The sequence below is a fragment of the Leptopilina boulardi genome, unplaced genomic scaffold (genome assembly GCF_019393585.1).
Source record: "Leptopilina boulardi isolate dan_hultmark-lab unplaced genomic scaffold, ZJU_Lbou_2.1 LbouV2_1, whole genome shotgun sequence".
Taxonomy (NCBI): domain Eukaryota; kingdom Metazoa; phylum Arthropoda; class Insecta; order Hymenoptera; family Figitidae; genus Leptopilina; species Leptopilina boulardi.
Window position 1 is genome coordinate 1,682,310 of NW_026137640.1, and position 18,279 is coordinate 1,700,588.

General features: G+C 22.6%; 1 protein-coding gene across 2 annotated transcripts in view; it reads right to left on the minus strand.

Moving 5' to 3' along the window:
• The window catches only part of LOC127279081 (dentin sialophosphoprotein-like), a 33,356-nt gene that overhangs the window by 14,224 nt on the left and 853 nt on the right, over nucleotides 1-18,279 (minus strand). The gene's annotated exons all lie outside the window — the stretch shown is intronic.

Here is an 18,279-nt window from a genome sequence, read left to right on the forward strand (position 1 = left end):
AGTAGTAATTTTTAAAAGTAGTAGTAGTTTTTAAAAATTTAAATATACGAAAAATATATAATTTAATTTGAAAGTTCAGAATTTTAGACAATTAGGTATTGGTTCATAGTTATTTACAATGGATTTACAATATTCCACTGATATTTTTTTTTCAAATATAAATTGTGACATATATACAATATGTTGTAATGTGACTTTTTTCCATTTATATTTCTCTTTTATAATCTCTCGTTGAAAGAAATGATCATTTTATGCAATATTTTTTGATGTAATTTAAAGTGATTGTATTCGTGAATGCATTTCATAAGTACATTATATATATATATATATATATAGCAGTAAATTTTACAACGAGCGACACAAATTTTCAGAATAACGTTACTCCAAGAAGCGTATATACGCTTGTGTCGTCAAGTCTTCTCTTCTTTCTTCAGTAAACGGTCCTCCACTTTATGACTGTATATATATATACTGAAGACGCTTTAGTTAGTGGAGCATACTACTGACGTGCATTTTATACCGTATCCGGCAACATTATGCTCAAACAACATTTATATATACTGCCATATCTGAAACTTTAGAAGAACAGGTTGTCATGCATCGTTACTTTACTAACCGCGGAAAAATAAAAGAATAAGGGAGAACTTTTTTTCCCATTCTAAAATTAAAGATAGAGAGACACGTCATAAAAACGAGGTTCATTTGTTTCTAGCGTTGTTCCCAAGACGCGCGTAATCATTGGAATTATATATTTAAAGAAATAATTTGTGCGAACAACTTTGAATTTACAGTTACACATTTATTTTCTTACGATATCATTTATATACTTATATTATTATACTTTAAATTACAGTTCTGGGGGAAAAAAAATAATCTTTTCCTTATTTGTCTTCCTTGTCTTGGTTCACTATTGAAAAGTAAAAATAAAATAACATTAGTTTATTCAGATTCAATTTTTTTGAGGTGACAAAGTCTTACTCCAAGGTCTAAGAAGTCAATTATTCGATTACTTTAGGTTTAGTCTCGATGCCACATTTATTTTTGTCAAATTTGGAAATGAATTTTTTTATAGTTTTCTATATTACCGACCGGTAAAAGATATAACAGTACAGCGCTGACTGCTGAAAAATTATTGATTTAAATACAATTTATTTAATTCAAATAAAAATTATTTGGTACAAGTAAATATTTATTAGATAATAGTCAAGTATTTGAATCAAATAAATTTTTTTAAATTAATATTACAAGTTCAAAATGTCATATTAAATATCTCGTTTTCTAACATTATAGTATTATTATTATTATACTAATAATAATAATAATAATAATAATAATAATATAAGTGGGTTACTAATTTCTCATACGCTCTCCTCAAAGTTTATTTCAAAGGTTCAGTTGGAAGTTCTCTAATTCATAGGTCTGGCATTTGTAGATAATCAAACCCCGCAGCTCCGACATTTCGAGTTAATTGAGTTTCATTTCTTGTATGTAGAGTTATCGAAATTCACAAAAAAAAAAAATAAATCTTGATGCAGCATTTTTCTATTCGTAAAAGAAAAAAAAATTTAGATTAAATTATTTTATTGTTTGTGTGATTTAATAAACTCATAATATATGAGAAAACTTTTGTAATATATATGCGAAAATATATACAATATATATAAACTACTCACAAGTTTGTAAATTTAGTATTGAATAATTGCATCTCTAATTCTCTAGTATTCTTAATTAAAAAAAAGGCTTGAGACTTTTTCTCTCAACTCTTTTATTTCGCAATATATATTTAAATATTCTTGTCTCTCGAAAAAAAAGCAATTTAATAAGGATAAAAATTTATTATTATTTCTTAGAAATTTTACATACCACGATGATTAACATTTTTATTATAATTAGAATTATTATTTTTATTATTATTATTATTATTATTATTATTATTATTATTATTATTATTATTTTTATTATTATGAAAATGGTAATTAATTTCAACGAAAAACGATGAGGGAAATTTTTTTTTTTTTATCATAATCTTTAAGAATTTACTGGTAAAGAGACTCATTAACTAACGATTAATATATTCTGATGTTGATATTCAAATTAGTGGTAATTTCTCATCCATGTTTGTAATAAGTTTCTATAGAGATTTACAACAATATTTATATATATGTGATAATAAATATAATCCTCTTTATATATCGCATGTGCCGGATACGTGAAAAAAAACACATATAACGATCAATGAAAATGAATGAGCATAAATTAAAAGTACATGGAATTAAATTTTTATACAAAAGATTTTATTTAAGCAAACAATGAATTTATTACTTATTTTTTCTTTTTTATTTATTTGTTAGGACTAAAATTAATTTTTTTTTTTCTCAAAAGAATTCATCAATGAATGAAAATTAATTAAAATTTTTTTTGTTAATTGACAGGAAAAAATTATTGTTTCATAAAATATAATATTCGCATTTAATAAAATAATCTAGTGCAGTGAAAGGGGAGAAGGGGGGGGGGGGCTATAAAAATTTCATATATAAATTTCTTTTTCATTTATAACACTTTCACGATTTTATGGGTAAAAATGTAATTTGAGAATATATAGGTATATATTTAATGGATATTGGAGCCATGAGGGAGATAATTAAAGTCTAGTAATCACGTTTGATTAATAATGCTCGAGGCACTTAAGCGGTCGGGGGTATCCCTCCACACAGCTCAAGTACTAATAAGGGAAACATCGATTGTTGAGTTAATTTTAACACTCAGTTTTTTTATATATAAAAATAAAAAAAAATTTTTACTCCGAAAATAGTTAAATTTACTATTTCAGAAATAATTTTTACTTATTTAGGAGTGAATTTTACTATTTTCGTAGTAATTTTTACTCCGAAAATAGTAAAATTTACTATTTCCGTAATAATTTTTACTATTTCAGGAGTAAATTTTACTATTTTTAGAGTAAAAATTACCAAGAATGCGCAGAAAATATTAACAAACGATTATTAATGGCAAATTTGTCAGAGACTCAATATATATATACAGATAAAGAGAAGATCTAAAATAGGAAAGCTCCGGTTATTACGTGCTCTCGGAATGGTATATCCTAACTCAATTAATGGAGTTGCATTGATTATTGATTCATCTACCAAGTTCAGTCTGAGCACGTTTAATTGTGCACCTTGATTTAAATCGTATTGAAGATTATATATTCATTTTATTTCTCACAATAGTTACTACGCATTTAGGCACTATATACGTATATATATATATATAGAATTCATCATATAAATTTGCCACGTGTGTGTCACTTATTGAATATAATTAATCTCTTCCATGTGATCACGAATCATAAACAATTAAGTTTTCCTGTTCTTTAATTTTGCGAGGAAAAAAAAAATTTTTCAATAATTCATCTATGTAGACTTTTTTTTTAATTTATGCAAATGTGCGGACGCAAAAAAAAAGTGAAAACGCAAAAAATTACACGAATGATAATTTTTAACAAAGAAACACGATAGAAGAAAATTGCTTGAATTTTTTTATTATAAAATAAATAATTATAAAAATTATATAATAATCTAAAATAATCTATTATAATAATCTATAATAATAATAATAATAATAATAATAATAATAATAATAATAATAATAATAATATTATAGTAAAACATTTTGGACAAATAAAAATATAAAAAATTGCCGACATAAAAATTTACCTTACCGACTGACGATAAAAGAGGTTTTTTTTTCTCGATAAATGGGAAAATAAAAAAATTACCGACGTAGAAATCTACCTTACTGACTGATGGTATAAATAGGTTTTTTTAAAAATAGGTAATTTTTTTATATTTTTCAAAAAATGTACCATTAGTCGGCAAGGTAGATTTCTGTGTCGGTAATTTTTATATTTTTCATTTTAAAATTTTTTTACCATCAGTCGGTAAGGTAGATTTCTGCGTCGGTATTTTTTATATTTTCATAATTTTTTACCATCATTTGGTTAGGTAATAATAGGTAATATTTAACGAAGTATCTTTATTATTTTTTCGCTTTTTTTCCTCAATGATTTTCCTCGAATTAATTCAGTTATTAATTCAATATAATTAATTAATTAAAATTTCAGTCATTTAAGAAAGAAATTCGATATTATAAAAGTTGTATAATAATTTCTAAAGTGGAACATATACCTATATATATATATAGTAACAGGGATTGTATGTTTTGCATTGTGATAAATGAAAATCGCAGTAGTGCATATATACGCTCATTCAATCATGACAGACTTCTGGCTTGATTTTGATTCTTTAAATGCATTGTTGTTGGGTCCCATTTAAGTTCAAATCAGTGCGAGCCCATTATTCTATGAAGCACATTTTGCATCACGAGACTAACATATGTTAGGCTTTTGAATATATATATATATATGTACAAGTAGGAGAACAAGTACGAATGTCCAATTATCCAATGACGAGCTTCGGCCTTGCCATACCTTCTCGAACAAAATGATGTTCTCTATATTACTACGCCCTTTAATTTTTTGTTTATATCACTTTGTCATAATCAAAAATTATAATTTATTATTTTTTAATGTAGACTTAATCGAAAATATTTTAATTCTCTCCTTTTTTTAAAAAATAATCTTTAATTTATTTTTCTATTTCTTTAGAATCACTTTTTTATGAAAAATGTCACATTGTGCCAATATTATATTGTAGTTAATGGATAAAACGTGATAATTTTTTTTTTTATTTCCTTACGTAACCGCAGTTGTTTATTTTCTTATAACCAAGATTTCCATCCGGTGTCAAATTAACTTTGTGGTGGAATCAAATCACCTGTTGTCGACTCACTTTTCTTTACCGGTATACGTGTTTTTTTTGTGCGAAAAAAATTTCTTTGGATATATATTTAATAAAAACTTATTTTTTATTAAATTTACTTTATATATAATTTCGTTTGACATAAAATTGACCAAATTTATTTGATATAAAATTAACCTTATATAAAATTTATTTTATATAAAATTGACCTTATATAAAATTATTTAAGTATAATAATTTTATTTTGAATATTTTAACAAAAAAAATGCGCGAAGATTAGAAAAAAGGAATTTTGTTTTGTTGTAAACAAAAAGTTAAAAGGAAATGTTTTTTTTTTGCATTATGTCAGGTCAATTAAACTCGAAGCTTTCTGATGGTATGCATAGCTCTTTGTTAACGAGACAATGCAATTATTCCAATGACACAAATAATATCCGGAACTCACAGACGTGCAATGGACACGTGATTGAATGAAGATACTTCCGGTTATTGACTATTCTATTCCGTTCATTCATAAATCATTCACATCTAATATCATATACGATCTATTCGATTTAAAAAAAAAAATTTACTTTCCCCCAGTGGCACTTTTTTTGAATCATAAATTTATTTATCAAATCGTTCAGATTATTTTTTCGACTACAATTTTTCAGGAGATGTAAAATATTTTTTTCTTTCTGTTGTTAGTGATTAATAATTATTATTTTAATTTTAAAAAAATTTAATTTTAATAATTACTTTAAAAATTTCTTTTTAAATTATTTTTTTAATTATTTTGTTAATGTTATTAAAATTTTCATAGTAAGTATATTATTGAAATTGTTAATTTCCACTAACTTTCTATAAATTGATTTCTATATGAATTAAAATTATATTAAATGATTTTGCGTTTATTTGTATAAATATAAATTAAGTGAAAGTGAATTGAGAATAAACGATAAAAGAAATTAATTGTTGAAGTTTGTAAATCACAGGTTAAACAAATATGTATAGCCAGTGATATGAGATTATCTATATATATAGTGTCGCGGAAAATCGAAGCATCATGGCAAAAAAAAAAATATTTACGATACATTTCGGCTTATCTTATCATAGTAGCCATGACGTTTGTGGAATAATTGATAGTTATACAGATCTTGTAAATCTCGATTTATCCTCTACTGGAATAATTTTAAATTAATCGATATTTTTACCTATTCTAAAAAATGTAGTCTATAAATTATTTAATTAATAATCAATAATTAATGTTAATTAATTATAAATTAATAATTAATAATAAATATTAATTTATTTTATAAATTAATAATTAATAACAATTAAATTAAAATTATTTTAATTTAAATTTAATTATTTAATTTGAAAGTGGAAATATCATTAATTTTTAAAGTCCTTTAATTATGCTGTTCAGAAATGATTTCTAATAAATTAATTAGAAACTTGGAGTGCGCAGGATTTGCTTCTTTGTACACGGAAAAAAAGAAAAAGTAACTTTTACTACTTTAAAAGTAAAATTGGACCTGTCCGAAGTTTCTGCGCATCTCTGGCAACTTTTACTCCAAAAATAGTAAAATTTACTTCAGAAATAGTAAAAATTACTACGGAAACAGTAAAATTTACTACAGAAATAGTCAATTTTACTATTTTTCGAGTAAAAGTTGCCAGAGATGCGCAGAAACTTCGGACAGGTCCAATTTTACTTTTAAAGTAGTAAAAGTTACTTTATTCGTTTTTCCATTTTTCTCCGTGTATATATATATATGTTATAATTGGTTATTCTTTTACTTCTCTTATACTTTTACTGTATTTTAATTAAAGGGTCCTATCTTTTTAATTGAATTAATCTTCCTCGGAGCTTTTTGCGAGTAAGATTTCGCTTGAGAGAAAGAGAGAGAGAGAGAAAGATAAAGAAAAAAAAGAGAATTTGCATCCGCGGTTAAGAGAATATCCCGTTATCTAGCTTTTACTTGTTTCCATATAATATGAGCAGAGAGAAAAGATGAAAAGTTCTTCATTTTCAAATCTACGCAAACACTGCAAAAACTTATTCAAAATTTATATAGATATAGAGAGAATGATATATATTGTTCTTTTTTTTATCCTTATTGTTCTCTTTTTTTTTTATCCCTATGACCTTATTTTGAATTTTCAAGTCATCTTTTTATTATCTCTCATCTAAATGTAAACTAAAAGTAAATAAAGTATCAGCCGAGCAAAAAAAAAAGTTTTTCAATCTTCGCTCTTTATTGACAATTTCAATTTTTTATTTTTAGAACATAATTGGCTTTTGAATTTAGTTTTTTTTTCTTGGGAAGATAATTTTTAACTTGTGTTGCAATCGCACTTCGAAGATTTAATCATCTGCATTGTAAAAATTCTTAAAGAAGAAAAAAAAAATTAAATAAGGTGTAAAAGGCTTTGTTAAAAGATGTTGAGATTAGATTCTTTCTGAAATAGACAAAATGCATTTAATAACTAGGTTTTATTTATCTCGTTCGAAGCATCAGTGAAAAAAAAAGAAGATCAAAACATGTGTTTGATTTTAAGAGAATGCGGATAGTGTTTTGTTTGTTTTACGAGTCATTAACCTTCTGGTAGATTTTGAAAAATAATATTGCACTTTTTTAATTTTTTTTTTCTTCTTTTTTTTTAAATTGGTTTTTTTCCCCGAGATACAGTAAAATAAAATTCACTTTGAGAGATTTATTTTCGAAATCTTCTATATGTGAAATCCTGAATATATATAGATTTTCTAAAATCTCCAAAGTCCGTTTTTAATCCTGGAAAAATCCCTGAGAATCTCGTTGACTTTTTTACAATCTTCTAAAAATGTTCCACAGAACTCTTTTATATATATATATTCTCGAGATTTTCTTCGCGAGCTTACAATACCTTGCCTCGTGAAATTCCCCTTTAATTTGCTTGGGAAATTTTATTAAAAATTTTCCAAATACTCGAAATAATTTCCGAGAATTTCATTATATAGGGCGGTTTTTTTAAATCAATAAAAGTTTAATTAAATAAAATTAGTTTATTTTTTTTTTTTAATATTAAAACTGTTTGTGTTTTAATTTTCATTTTTTGTTCAATTATATAGTAAAATTGAATTGACGTTGAAAAACTTTTTTTTTTTTATTAAATTTAAAGTGATGTATGTCAAACGAGTACTCGAATAAAAATGTCACAAAATCGAGATCACTAATTAAAAATAAAGTTCGCAATTTACTTTTATTGATTTACAATTTTAAATCTGAATTAGTGAAAATTGCATTTTATGTTAGTAAAATTTATTTAATAGAAAAAAATTACTATGTAAAATTTAACTAATAGCAGTAATTATAATTCTAAAAAACTAAGAACTAGGAAAACTAGGAACGTTTATCATATATATGAAAAAAAATAAAGGTGTCTAATTTTTAGTAAAATTTCTCATGACGAGAGAATGAATCTTTGTTTCTTGCGTTTTTTTTTTTAAAAAAAGGTTTTAAAGAGCTGTATATATAAAATCATCTTTCTCTCACACTACTCTCAAAGGTTTTACATTGAAAAGTAACGAACAAGTAAGTCTTGTGTAATAACAGTAAATGTCAGATGGAAAATACTCGCTCAACAAGGCTTATTTCATTTTGCTTGTTCATTCCTGGGTTTCAAATGCGGATCAGTTCATTAAAAATAGAAGAAAAGAGAGGCGCGCCTTTTTCTATATACACAGGTTTTATTTTATTTGCTTCTAGAGTCGATGTTTTACTCTATGCATTATTATTACTTTTTGCAACGGTTCGGTAACCATTCGTGTAAAAATTATTTTCTACGGGGTCAATAACCAAACAACGCCAAAATAATGTTCTTGATTATTAGGAAATTACCTTTTTTTCATTTTATTATAATATGTTTTCCAACTTTCGAAAATGTAATGCTAATAAAAAAAAGACACTATATTGAAAAAAAAAATTATTTTATTCAAATAATCGGTTATTTGACTATATTATCAAAAATAAATATATGCTTGAACCAAATAATTTTTATTTGAATTGAATAAACTGTATTTGAAACAAGAATTTCTGTATTTGAAAAAATACTATCTTAAATAATAATTTTAATAGAATCAAATAAATATTTATTTGATATTAGTCAAGTAACCGCACGGAGAAAAATGAGTTTTCTATTATTATGGATAGCTAATTTTTAGCTACAGTAGCTAATATTTAGTTGTTACACACGCAGAGAAATATGATTTATTTGAACCAAATAAAATATATTTGAGTTAAATAAACGTATATTTGTCTCAGAGCCTACTAATTTATTTATTTCGCGTAAATAAAAGTTTTATTTGTCAGAAATAAATTTTTCTTTGCCTTAAATAAATTTTTTATTTCAATGAAATAAAATATATTTGCAACAAATAAATGAGTTAGTAGGCTCGGAGACAAATATACCATTTCTCTGAGTGCAGCAAACTATTTTAGCTATAGTAGCTAATTTTTAGCTGTATTTTAGCGAACGAAAATTCCTGTCCATATAATAGCAAATAGGGTTAGCTAAAATAGCTAAATTTTAGCTAATATGGCTAACTTTTTTTTCTCCGTGCGATTATTTGAATCAAATAATTTTTTTTAAGTGTAATTATTTTATGTTAATTTTATTTTTTTTTTGTAATATAGAAAAACGTGTTTGTAAGTAGAAAAATTATTCAGGATTTTGAATTTTAGAATTGGATTGGATTTTAGAATTTTATTTTGTATTTTATTTAGAATTTATTTTAGAATTTTATTTTGTATTTTATTTAGAATTTATTTTAGAATTTTATTTTATATTTTATTTAGGATTTAATTTAGAATTTTATTTTTGGATTTTATTTAGGATTTAATTTAGAATTTTATTTTGTATTTTATTTAGGATTTAATTTAGAATTTTATTATTTTGGATTTTATTTAGGATTTAATTTAGAATTTTATTTTATATTTTATTTAGGATTTAATTTAGAATTTTATTTTTGGATTTTATTTAGGATTTAATTTAGAATTTTATTTTGTATTTTATTTAGGATTTAATTTAGAATTTTATTTTGGATTTTATTTAGGATTTAATTTAGAATTTTATTTTGGATTTTATTTAGGATTTAATTTAGAATTTTATTTTATATTTTATTTAGGATTTAATTTAGAATTTTATTTTTGTATTTTATTTAGAATTTATTTTAGAATTTTATTTTGTATTTTATTTAGAATTTATTTTAGAATTTTATTTTATATTTTATTTAGGATTTAATTTAGAATTTTATTTTTGGATTTTATTTAGGATTTAATTTAGAATTTTATTTTGTATTTTATTTAGGATTTAATTTAGAATTTTATTATTTTGGATTTTATTTAGGATTTAATTTAGAATTTTATTTTATATTTTATTTAGGATTTAATTTAGAATTTTATTTTTGGATTTTATTTAGGATTTAATTTAGAATTTTATTTTGTATTTTATTTAGGATTTAATTTAGAATTTTATTTTGGATTTTATTTAGGATTTAATTTAGAATTTTATTTTGGATTTTATTTAGGATTTAATTTAGAATTTTATTTTATATTTTATTTAGGATTTAATTTAGAATTTTATTTTTGGATTTTATTTAGGATTTAATTTAGAATTTTATTTTGGATTTTATTTAGGATTTTATTTAGGATTTTATTTAGGATTTTATTTAGGATTTTATTTAGGATTTTATTTAGTATTTGTTTTAGGATTTTATTTAAGTATTTTCTTTTATATTGAGAATTTTTATTCGGTTTCATTCTGAATACATACTTTCATTTTGAACACATTCCTCTTTGGTAATGACATAATATTATGAATTAAAAATATTCTTATAAAGCATTTTTGATTTTTTTTTGTATATTTTGCCGCGTGAAGGTGAAAAAATCTATTGGCCAATGTGCAGAGAGAGAGAGAGAGATCATTTATTCAAGGCAGAATAGCGTTAAAAAGTAAATAATTTTCAACCTTGTAGTTTCTATTTATTGTTAAATGCATATACAATACACGAGAGTGTTGTGAAATTCTTTTTTTTTCGTGAGCTAGAAAACTGTAAAATAGTATATAATTATGAAAATTGTCATATATATTTTAAAACAGATTGCAATTTGGTTATTGTAACCTTGAATATATTGTAGTTTAGAAATAGAAATTCTTTAAATTGTTTTGAAAATTATATACAACTGACAATTAAACACGATTGTACATAAATTTTTTTTTTTTTTTTTTGCAAGAAAATCTCAATCTCTCGTTAATTTTTTACGAAATTGTGTCTCCATGTAATGAGAATAATTTTATATGAATATGCATCGTCATGATTTTATTCTCGTTATAAAGTTTGATCTCTTTCAACATAAATATTTGTAGTAAAAAAAATATTATTTTTTTGCTTTTTTATAGTAGAAATTTTTTTTTTTTTTTTTTTATTTAATAAATGTAGCGAATATTTATTATTTAGTAAATATAGTGAATATTTATTATTTAGTAAATATAATAAATATTTATTATTTAGTAAATCAAAAAAATTCGAGTATTTTTTTCTTTTTGAAATTGAATTATTTTATTATCGAGTTCATTCTCTCTTGTGATTCGTGAGCATCAAAGAATTAGGATGCATATAGTGAGGCCTCTCTTGATTGTGAAGGTGAAAAGGTGTTTTAAAATGGAGGGGAGTGCGGCATTCCCTGCATAGCATCCTTCTGACGGTTCACCTCGTGTTCATCTACATTCACAATTTGGACACACCATACACAGACACACATATTTATATGTACAATAATGCTATACCGTAATCGACAAAGTGAAAGATTTTAAACTCGCGAGGAGACAAAAAAAAAAAAAAAAGTAGAATCATGAAAAAAATCCTTTCTCTATCTTGGAAAGAAAATTTTCATTTATATTTTACCCTTTTTTCTAACGCAAAAATTGTGATGTAAATTTTTATTTCGTTTTTTAAAAAATTTAATAATGAATTTTTAAATAATAATTTTTTTTTAATTGTTTATAAATAATAAAATAAAAATGATATTTAAAAAAGAACAATTGAAATTCAAATCTTGTGTGCAATACTTTTGTCACACGATCGTAAAAAAAATTTTCAGTTTACATTGGTATTATCATTTTTTTTTTTTAAGTATATACAATAAAATTTTTTAAATAAACAAATAATATTGTTACATTATCATTGAAATTACTCTTTATTTTTTTTTTATTATTCTTGAGCAAATGAAGAATCAGCACGTTTCTTGATTTAAAGGTAATTTTTTTTTTTATATTTTTCTTTGATTTTTTTAGTTTTTTTCGAATTGTTAATTATAAATAGTGTAATTATATATATATATATATATATATATATATATATATATATATATATATATATATATTTGTTGGAAAATGTGGTTATAAAACTCTTTAACAATAATGTATTCTCTGATAAGTTGCGCTTTTGTCTGTGACTCATTAATGTTATACTTTTTATCTTATCAAAGAATGGAACATCTGATTATAGATTTCCAAAGTGTCATATATATAAATTAATATTCTATTAATAATAACAATAATAATAAAAATAAATTTCCTTTGTTTTTTTTATAATTATTAATTTCTCTTTTGAAAAAATCTCATTTAAAGAAAGAAAATTTAAAAAAAAAGGAAAGGAACTAAAAAAATTTATCAGAAATTGTGAAAAATAGTTTTCTTCATTTTTTACATGATTTTTTTATTACGATAGAGCTGTTCCGCTTGAGATGAACTCTACTTGTACAGATGAGTCAGAGTTTCTTTTGAAAACTTTCTAAGAGCATTTTGTTACTACTGCAATGAAAAAAAGTAACGTAACATATATACTACGTTTTTTATATATGAAACGTAAAAATATTTCCCCCTTCTTTTGAAATAAAAAAAAAAATTGTACATTAAAAAAAAATGAATAGAGTTAGAATTTGTGAATATTCTATGGCGTTTAATAAGATTCAATCGCTCTGATATATTTGCTTGCATACAATTCGAGGTAATCGGCTTTTCAAACGAGGAATGCGAACGGCGTAAATGATTCCACTATTCAAGTGAATTGATTTTGCAGAGTAATGCCAATATCTATATATGAGAGATATTTATTTTAATCTTCTCTTTAGAAAAAAAAATAATAATAATTTTACACGCAGAGAAATGATTTATTTGAACCAAATAAAATATATTTGAGTTAAATAAACGTATATTTGTCTCAGAGCCTACTAACTTATTTATTTGGCGTAAATAAAAGTTTTATTTGTCAAAAATAAATTTTTCTTTGCCTCAAATAAATTTTTTATTTCAATGAAATAAAATATATTTGCAACAAATAAATGAGTTAGTAGGCTCGGAGACAAATATACCATTTCTCTGAGTGTATATTACAAAAAATATTGAGCGACAATTTTAATATTAAATTCAAAACAATTTTTTTTCGCGCCAAAAAAAAATTGCAGAGAAGCGCTTATAATTCCGCGAAACTGTTTCGATTCCTTGCAAAAAAAATTTTTTTGATTCAAAAGAAATATTTGTCTAGATTAGGGGGTTTTTTTTTATTTCAGAATTGTTTTCTTTGAACCAAATATAATATATATTTGAGTTAAATAAACTTATATTTGTCTCACAGCCTACTAGCTTATTTATTTGGCGTAAATAAATTTTTTTATTTAAATCAAATAAAAATTTATTTAAATCAAATAAATATTTATTTAAATCAAATAAAAATTTATTTAAATCAAATAAATATTTATTTAATTCAAATAAAAATTTATTTGAATCAAATAAATATTTGTTAGGCTGTAAGACAAAGATATTATTTCTTTGAGTATTGCAAAAATAAAAAAAAATTGCTCTTTTGAAATAAATAAAAAAAATAATTGCTTATATTAATAGTTGTAATAAGCGTGAGGTAAAAATGCATGTCAAATTGACTAGGGAGAGTTTGTCATTTATTGTTGAATAGCTTTCTCACATTTTACACACGACAGTGAAACTAATGTCATAAAATAGTGAAAATAGCGAAGACAATAGTTTAATGAAATAAATCGTTTGTATTTTCTCTTTTTAAAGTTATTTTTTTCTCTCTCTCTCTCTCTCTCTCACTCACTGGACTTGTTCATTTTTTTCTTCTTTTCGTATATAATTAATACAAATGTTCAGGCTCCTTTTATTGAAATGAAAACTTTTTTCTCACTTTCATTTGAATTCTGCGGAAGGTTTACGGAATCTCAATCATCTGTCTATTCAGTAAAACAAAGCCAAGCACACTGGCTACATCCGCATACCTCAGGGTAGTTTCAAAAGGGACTCTCGCGTCAAAGGAACTCGACCGTGGTTGTTTTATAGGAACCAACAACTTCGCACTGAGATGAGTAAAACGACTCTCTCGCGGTGCTTATATAAAAAAAAAAACCAACGACAATTCTGACTAAAATAAACATTTTTTTTAGCCCGAAAACTTTTTTTTTTTTTTAGAATATCTATAACAAGTTTCGATTGCCTGGGGCAATTTTTTCTTGTTTGTGGAAAAATAGAAATTATTTATCTTTGTATGGGAACATTTTTTATAATACTACATTTTTAATTAATTTTATTTTTTATTTATTCTTTATTTTATGGATTTTTTTTTATACTTTACAGTATTTACAATTTTTAAATTTTGTATAACCGGAGAAAAGATTCAGAGACAAATAAATATTTTTTGTTGCAAATAAATTTTAATTTAAATAGAAATTTTTTTTTTTTGATTTAAATAGAAATTTTATTTAAACCAAATAAAATTTATTTGTTATAAAATTTATTTACGTCAAATAAATAAGGCTCTAAGACAAATATACGTTTATTTAACACAAATATATTGTATATTTGGTTTAAATAAAACTCTGGGTTTATAAAAAATATTGACTTTTTTTCTAGATAATTTTTTTACCCTTCAACTTTTATGCTACGTTATATGTATCTTCTTTATCGTAGACAAAAATAATAAAAATTCTCGTGGAATTTTACTCGGATAAAAAAGAAAAAAAATTCAAGAAGGAAAATTCAAAAAATACTGTTTATATTTTACAAAAAATATAATTTTATAAACATGATATTTGTTTAAGTTTATAACAAAAGGAAAAAAAAATATTAATCTCGAAATATTGTATCAGTAAATTTATCAGTAAGAAAAAAAATGTGAATTAAAGAGAAGAAAATTTTTTCCTTTTTCTATATATGTTAATTATTTCAAAAAGTAACATAATTAGCAGCAAGTTTGTCCGCCTGTTACCAGGAAATATTTACTTTATTTGTTACTTTATTTTTTTTAATACGCGTCATTAAGAGTTCTTTTGTTCAGCAAAAAAGTTTCCTAGAATATATATTATTACAACTACAATTTTTTGTCAAGAAATTTTTAATGTCTGATATTAATTATATTTACTTTGAAAATATAATACAAAATTTGAAATAAAAAGTTTTTGTGTTTTTAGAAAATATTATAAAAATTCTCGCGAGAACTTTCTACTCACGTGAAAAATGTACATATATACATGTGTACATAATAATTAACCTAGATATTTATTCTTTACTTTTTAAAGAATTTGAAATCGGCAAATATATATATTAAATTACTCTAAATTTACTTTTAAATTTCTCTCATTACAATGAATTAGTAAAAAAGGACTATTACTATTGTGACTCATTTTTTACGATTTAATTTTTAGTCAAATTTCATTAAAAATTATTTATATTTATTTATTATTGTTTTATTTATAATAATAATTACAATTATTATTATTATTATTATTATTATTATTATTATTATTAAATTAATAATATTAATAAATTGGTATAAAATAAATTAATTTAAATGTGTAGAATATTTTTTTTATTTTAATTTTATAAAATGAATTAGCAAATTTAATGATCATATGTGCCACTTTAAAGTTTTAGAAAGCAATTAAACATTATCGAATGTACAAACTCATTTAAATTTTGTTAGATTATGCCTTGTAATTAATCAGAAGTTGTTATTAGTAATTTTAGAATTAGAGTAACTTGAATGCATTGGCTATATATAATATTATGTTTTACCTTTATCTATATAATATTTTAATTTATTCTTTAAAGAATATTATTTTAGGTATCATTTTCAAAAATAAATTTTATTTATTTTTAATTGTATTTTTCTAATATTAAATAATTATTGTATTTTTAAGAGATATTTTTTATTATGATATCTGTAACTTTCTATTATTATTATTATTTTTTTTTTTTTTTGTAAATGATTAAAGAGTATAAAGTGTCAATTATTAATGTAATTATGAAGCAGGTGATACAGTTTCATTATTCCATTCAGAATATATACAGATCCACTTAATTAGTGCAACCACAAGGGATGTATCTGTGCTTTCTCTCTCTATCTCTCTCTGTGGCTCTCATAAATTTATTCAAATTATTAATTGATTTATTCATCAGCTTAAATGTACTAAAATAGGTATCTCTTTCTTTTTGTGAAATATATAACGTCCCCTTTGGCACTATTTGTATAATTAATATTGCATCACGTAACTAAAAATTACGTTGAAAAACGCTATAAAATTGAATATTTAAATATTTCATTATTTACAAATTTTGCTTTTTATTTTTTGCACCCGAAGAAAAAGCATATAAATGTAATCTTGATTTTAGCGGATACTTTTTATTTTGTAATACAAACTTTTCGTTTAGTATTTTCCGTTTCTTGTGTATAATTTTTTATTTACATTTTTATTTATATTTTTACTTATATTTTTAATTCTATTTTTATTTATAAAATTTTCTTTTATACAATTCTTTTCCTTTATATCCTTATCTTTTCTAAATATTTCCTTTACTATTTTTTTATAAATATTTTATTTTATCTATAAAGTTAATTAATTATTGGATATTAATTATTAATTTATTATTATTAGTTATTAATTATTATTATTGGTTATTATTATTATTATTATTATTGGTTATTATTATTATTATTATTAGTTAGTTAGTTATTATTATTGATAATTAATTATTAGTATTATTGTTATGATTAATCACTCATAAGTAATTAAAATTAAAACTTTAATTGGATTTTATAATAATAATTGGTGAGAGTGTATTAAATGTATATTCTGATATTAATAAAAGCATATTGTTAGTTCTGCTTTGATTCTTATTTGACGTTATTGATCAATATTAATTACATATAAATATATCACAATATATATATATATAGGAAAGCCATTATTCCGTAACATTAAATAATATGTGATACATAAATTAGAATATCAAATATGCTGTATATAGTTATGCAATAAATTTATAATATTTGTTTTTTTGTTACAGTTTCATGGTGGTGAGAAAAAGTGACTTCCTGGGAATTACAACAAAGTGAGTAATCATTTTTATCTTAATTTAAAGTTTAAACATTTACGTATAATTAATTTTTTAATAACTGTTCTGAATTTCATAATTATTTAATATATATATTAATATATAATAAATAATGTTAATATAATATATGTAATATATAGAATATAATATATAATATATAATATATTATAATAACATTATAATATAATCATATTAATATATTAAAATTAATATATTAATTTATTTTGAAGGAATAACTGAATGAAACATAGTTTTGTTTTTCGAATAACTTAAACTATTATAGAATAGAATATATATTTAATAATAGAATTTTTTTTATTATTTATTTACCACTGTGTCTCTTTATATTCTAACTTATAAAAAATGTAACTAAAGAACTTTCCGGATAGTTCTTAGTTTCGGTCATCGTTCTCATATGTATATATATATATATATATATATATATAAATTTATATCGAAAGCCTTGAATAATTCGGATATAAAGCCTGCTTGTGACACTGACATATAATCGATTTTTGAAGGCCATCATTTATCTTCCCGAGAAGAATATTCAATAAACTATATATATATTGAAAGGTTTTTTTACTTTTCCAATTTTGAGCTCGAAACAAGTTTAATTGGTTCATTATTTTCTCTCGTCGAAAGACTCTCATTATAACGAATTCAGATATATTTTTCTCTCTGATTTATTTAAATATAATAATAATGAAAAATTATTTCGTAATAGTTTTTATGATTTGGGGGGGGGGGGAACTAATAATTTTCATGCGTTTACAAACGGATACGAAATTTTTTATTGTGTTTGAAAATTTATGATTTTCGAAACAATTCTTTTGAAATGTCACTATTTTTTTTGAAAAGTCATTATTATTTTTATTCCATATTTGGAAAATCTCATTTTTATAGATGTTTTGTTTACTGCATTGTCATTTTGATTTTATCGCATAAAAATGAGTTTAAAAAAAAAAACAATGAAGATTGTATAAGAGTTATTATTTTTTTTTGGAGGATAATCTGTGCGACTTGTTTC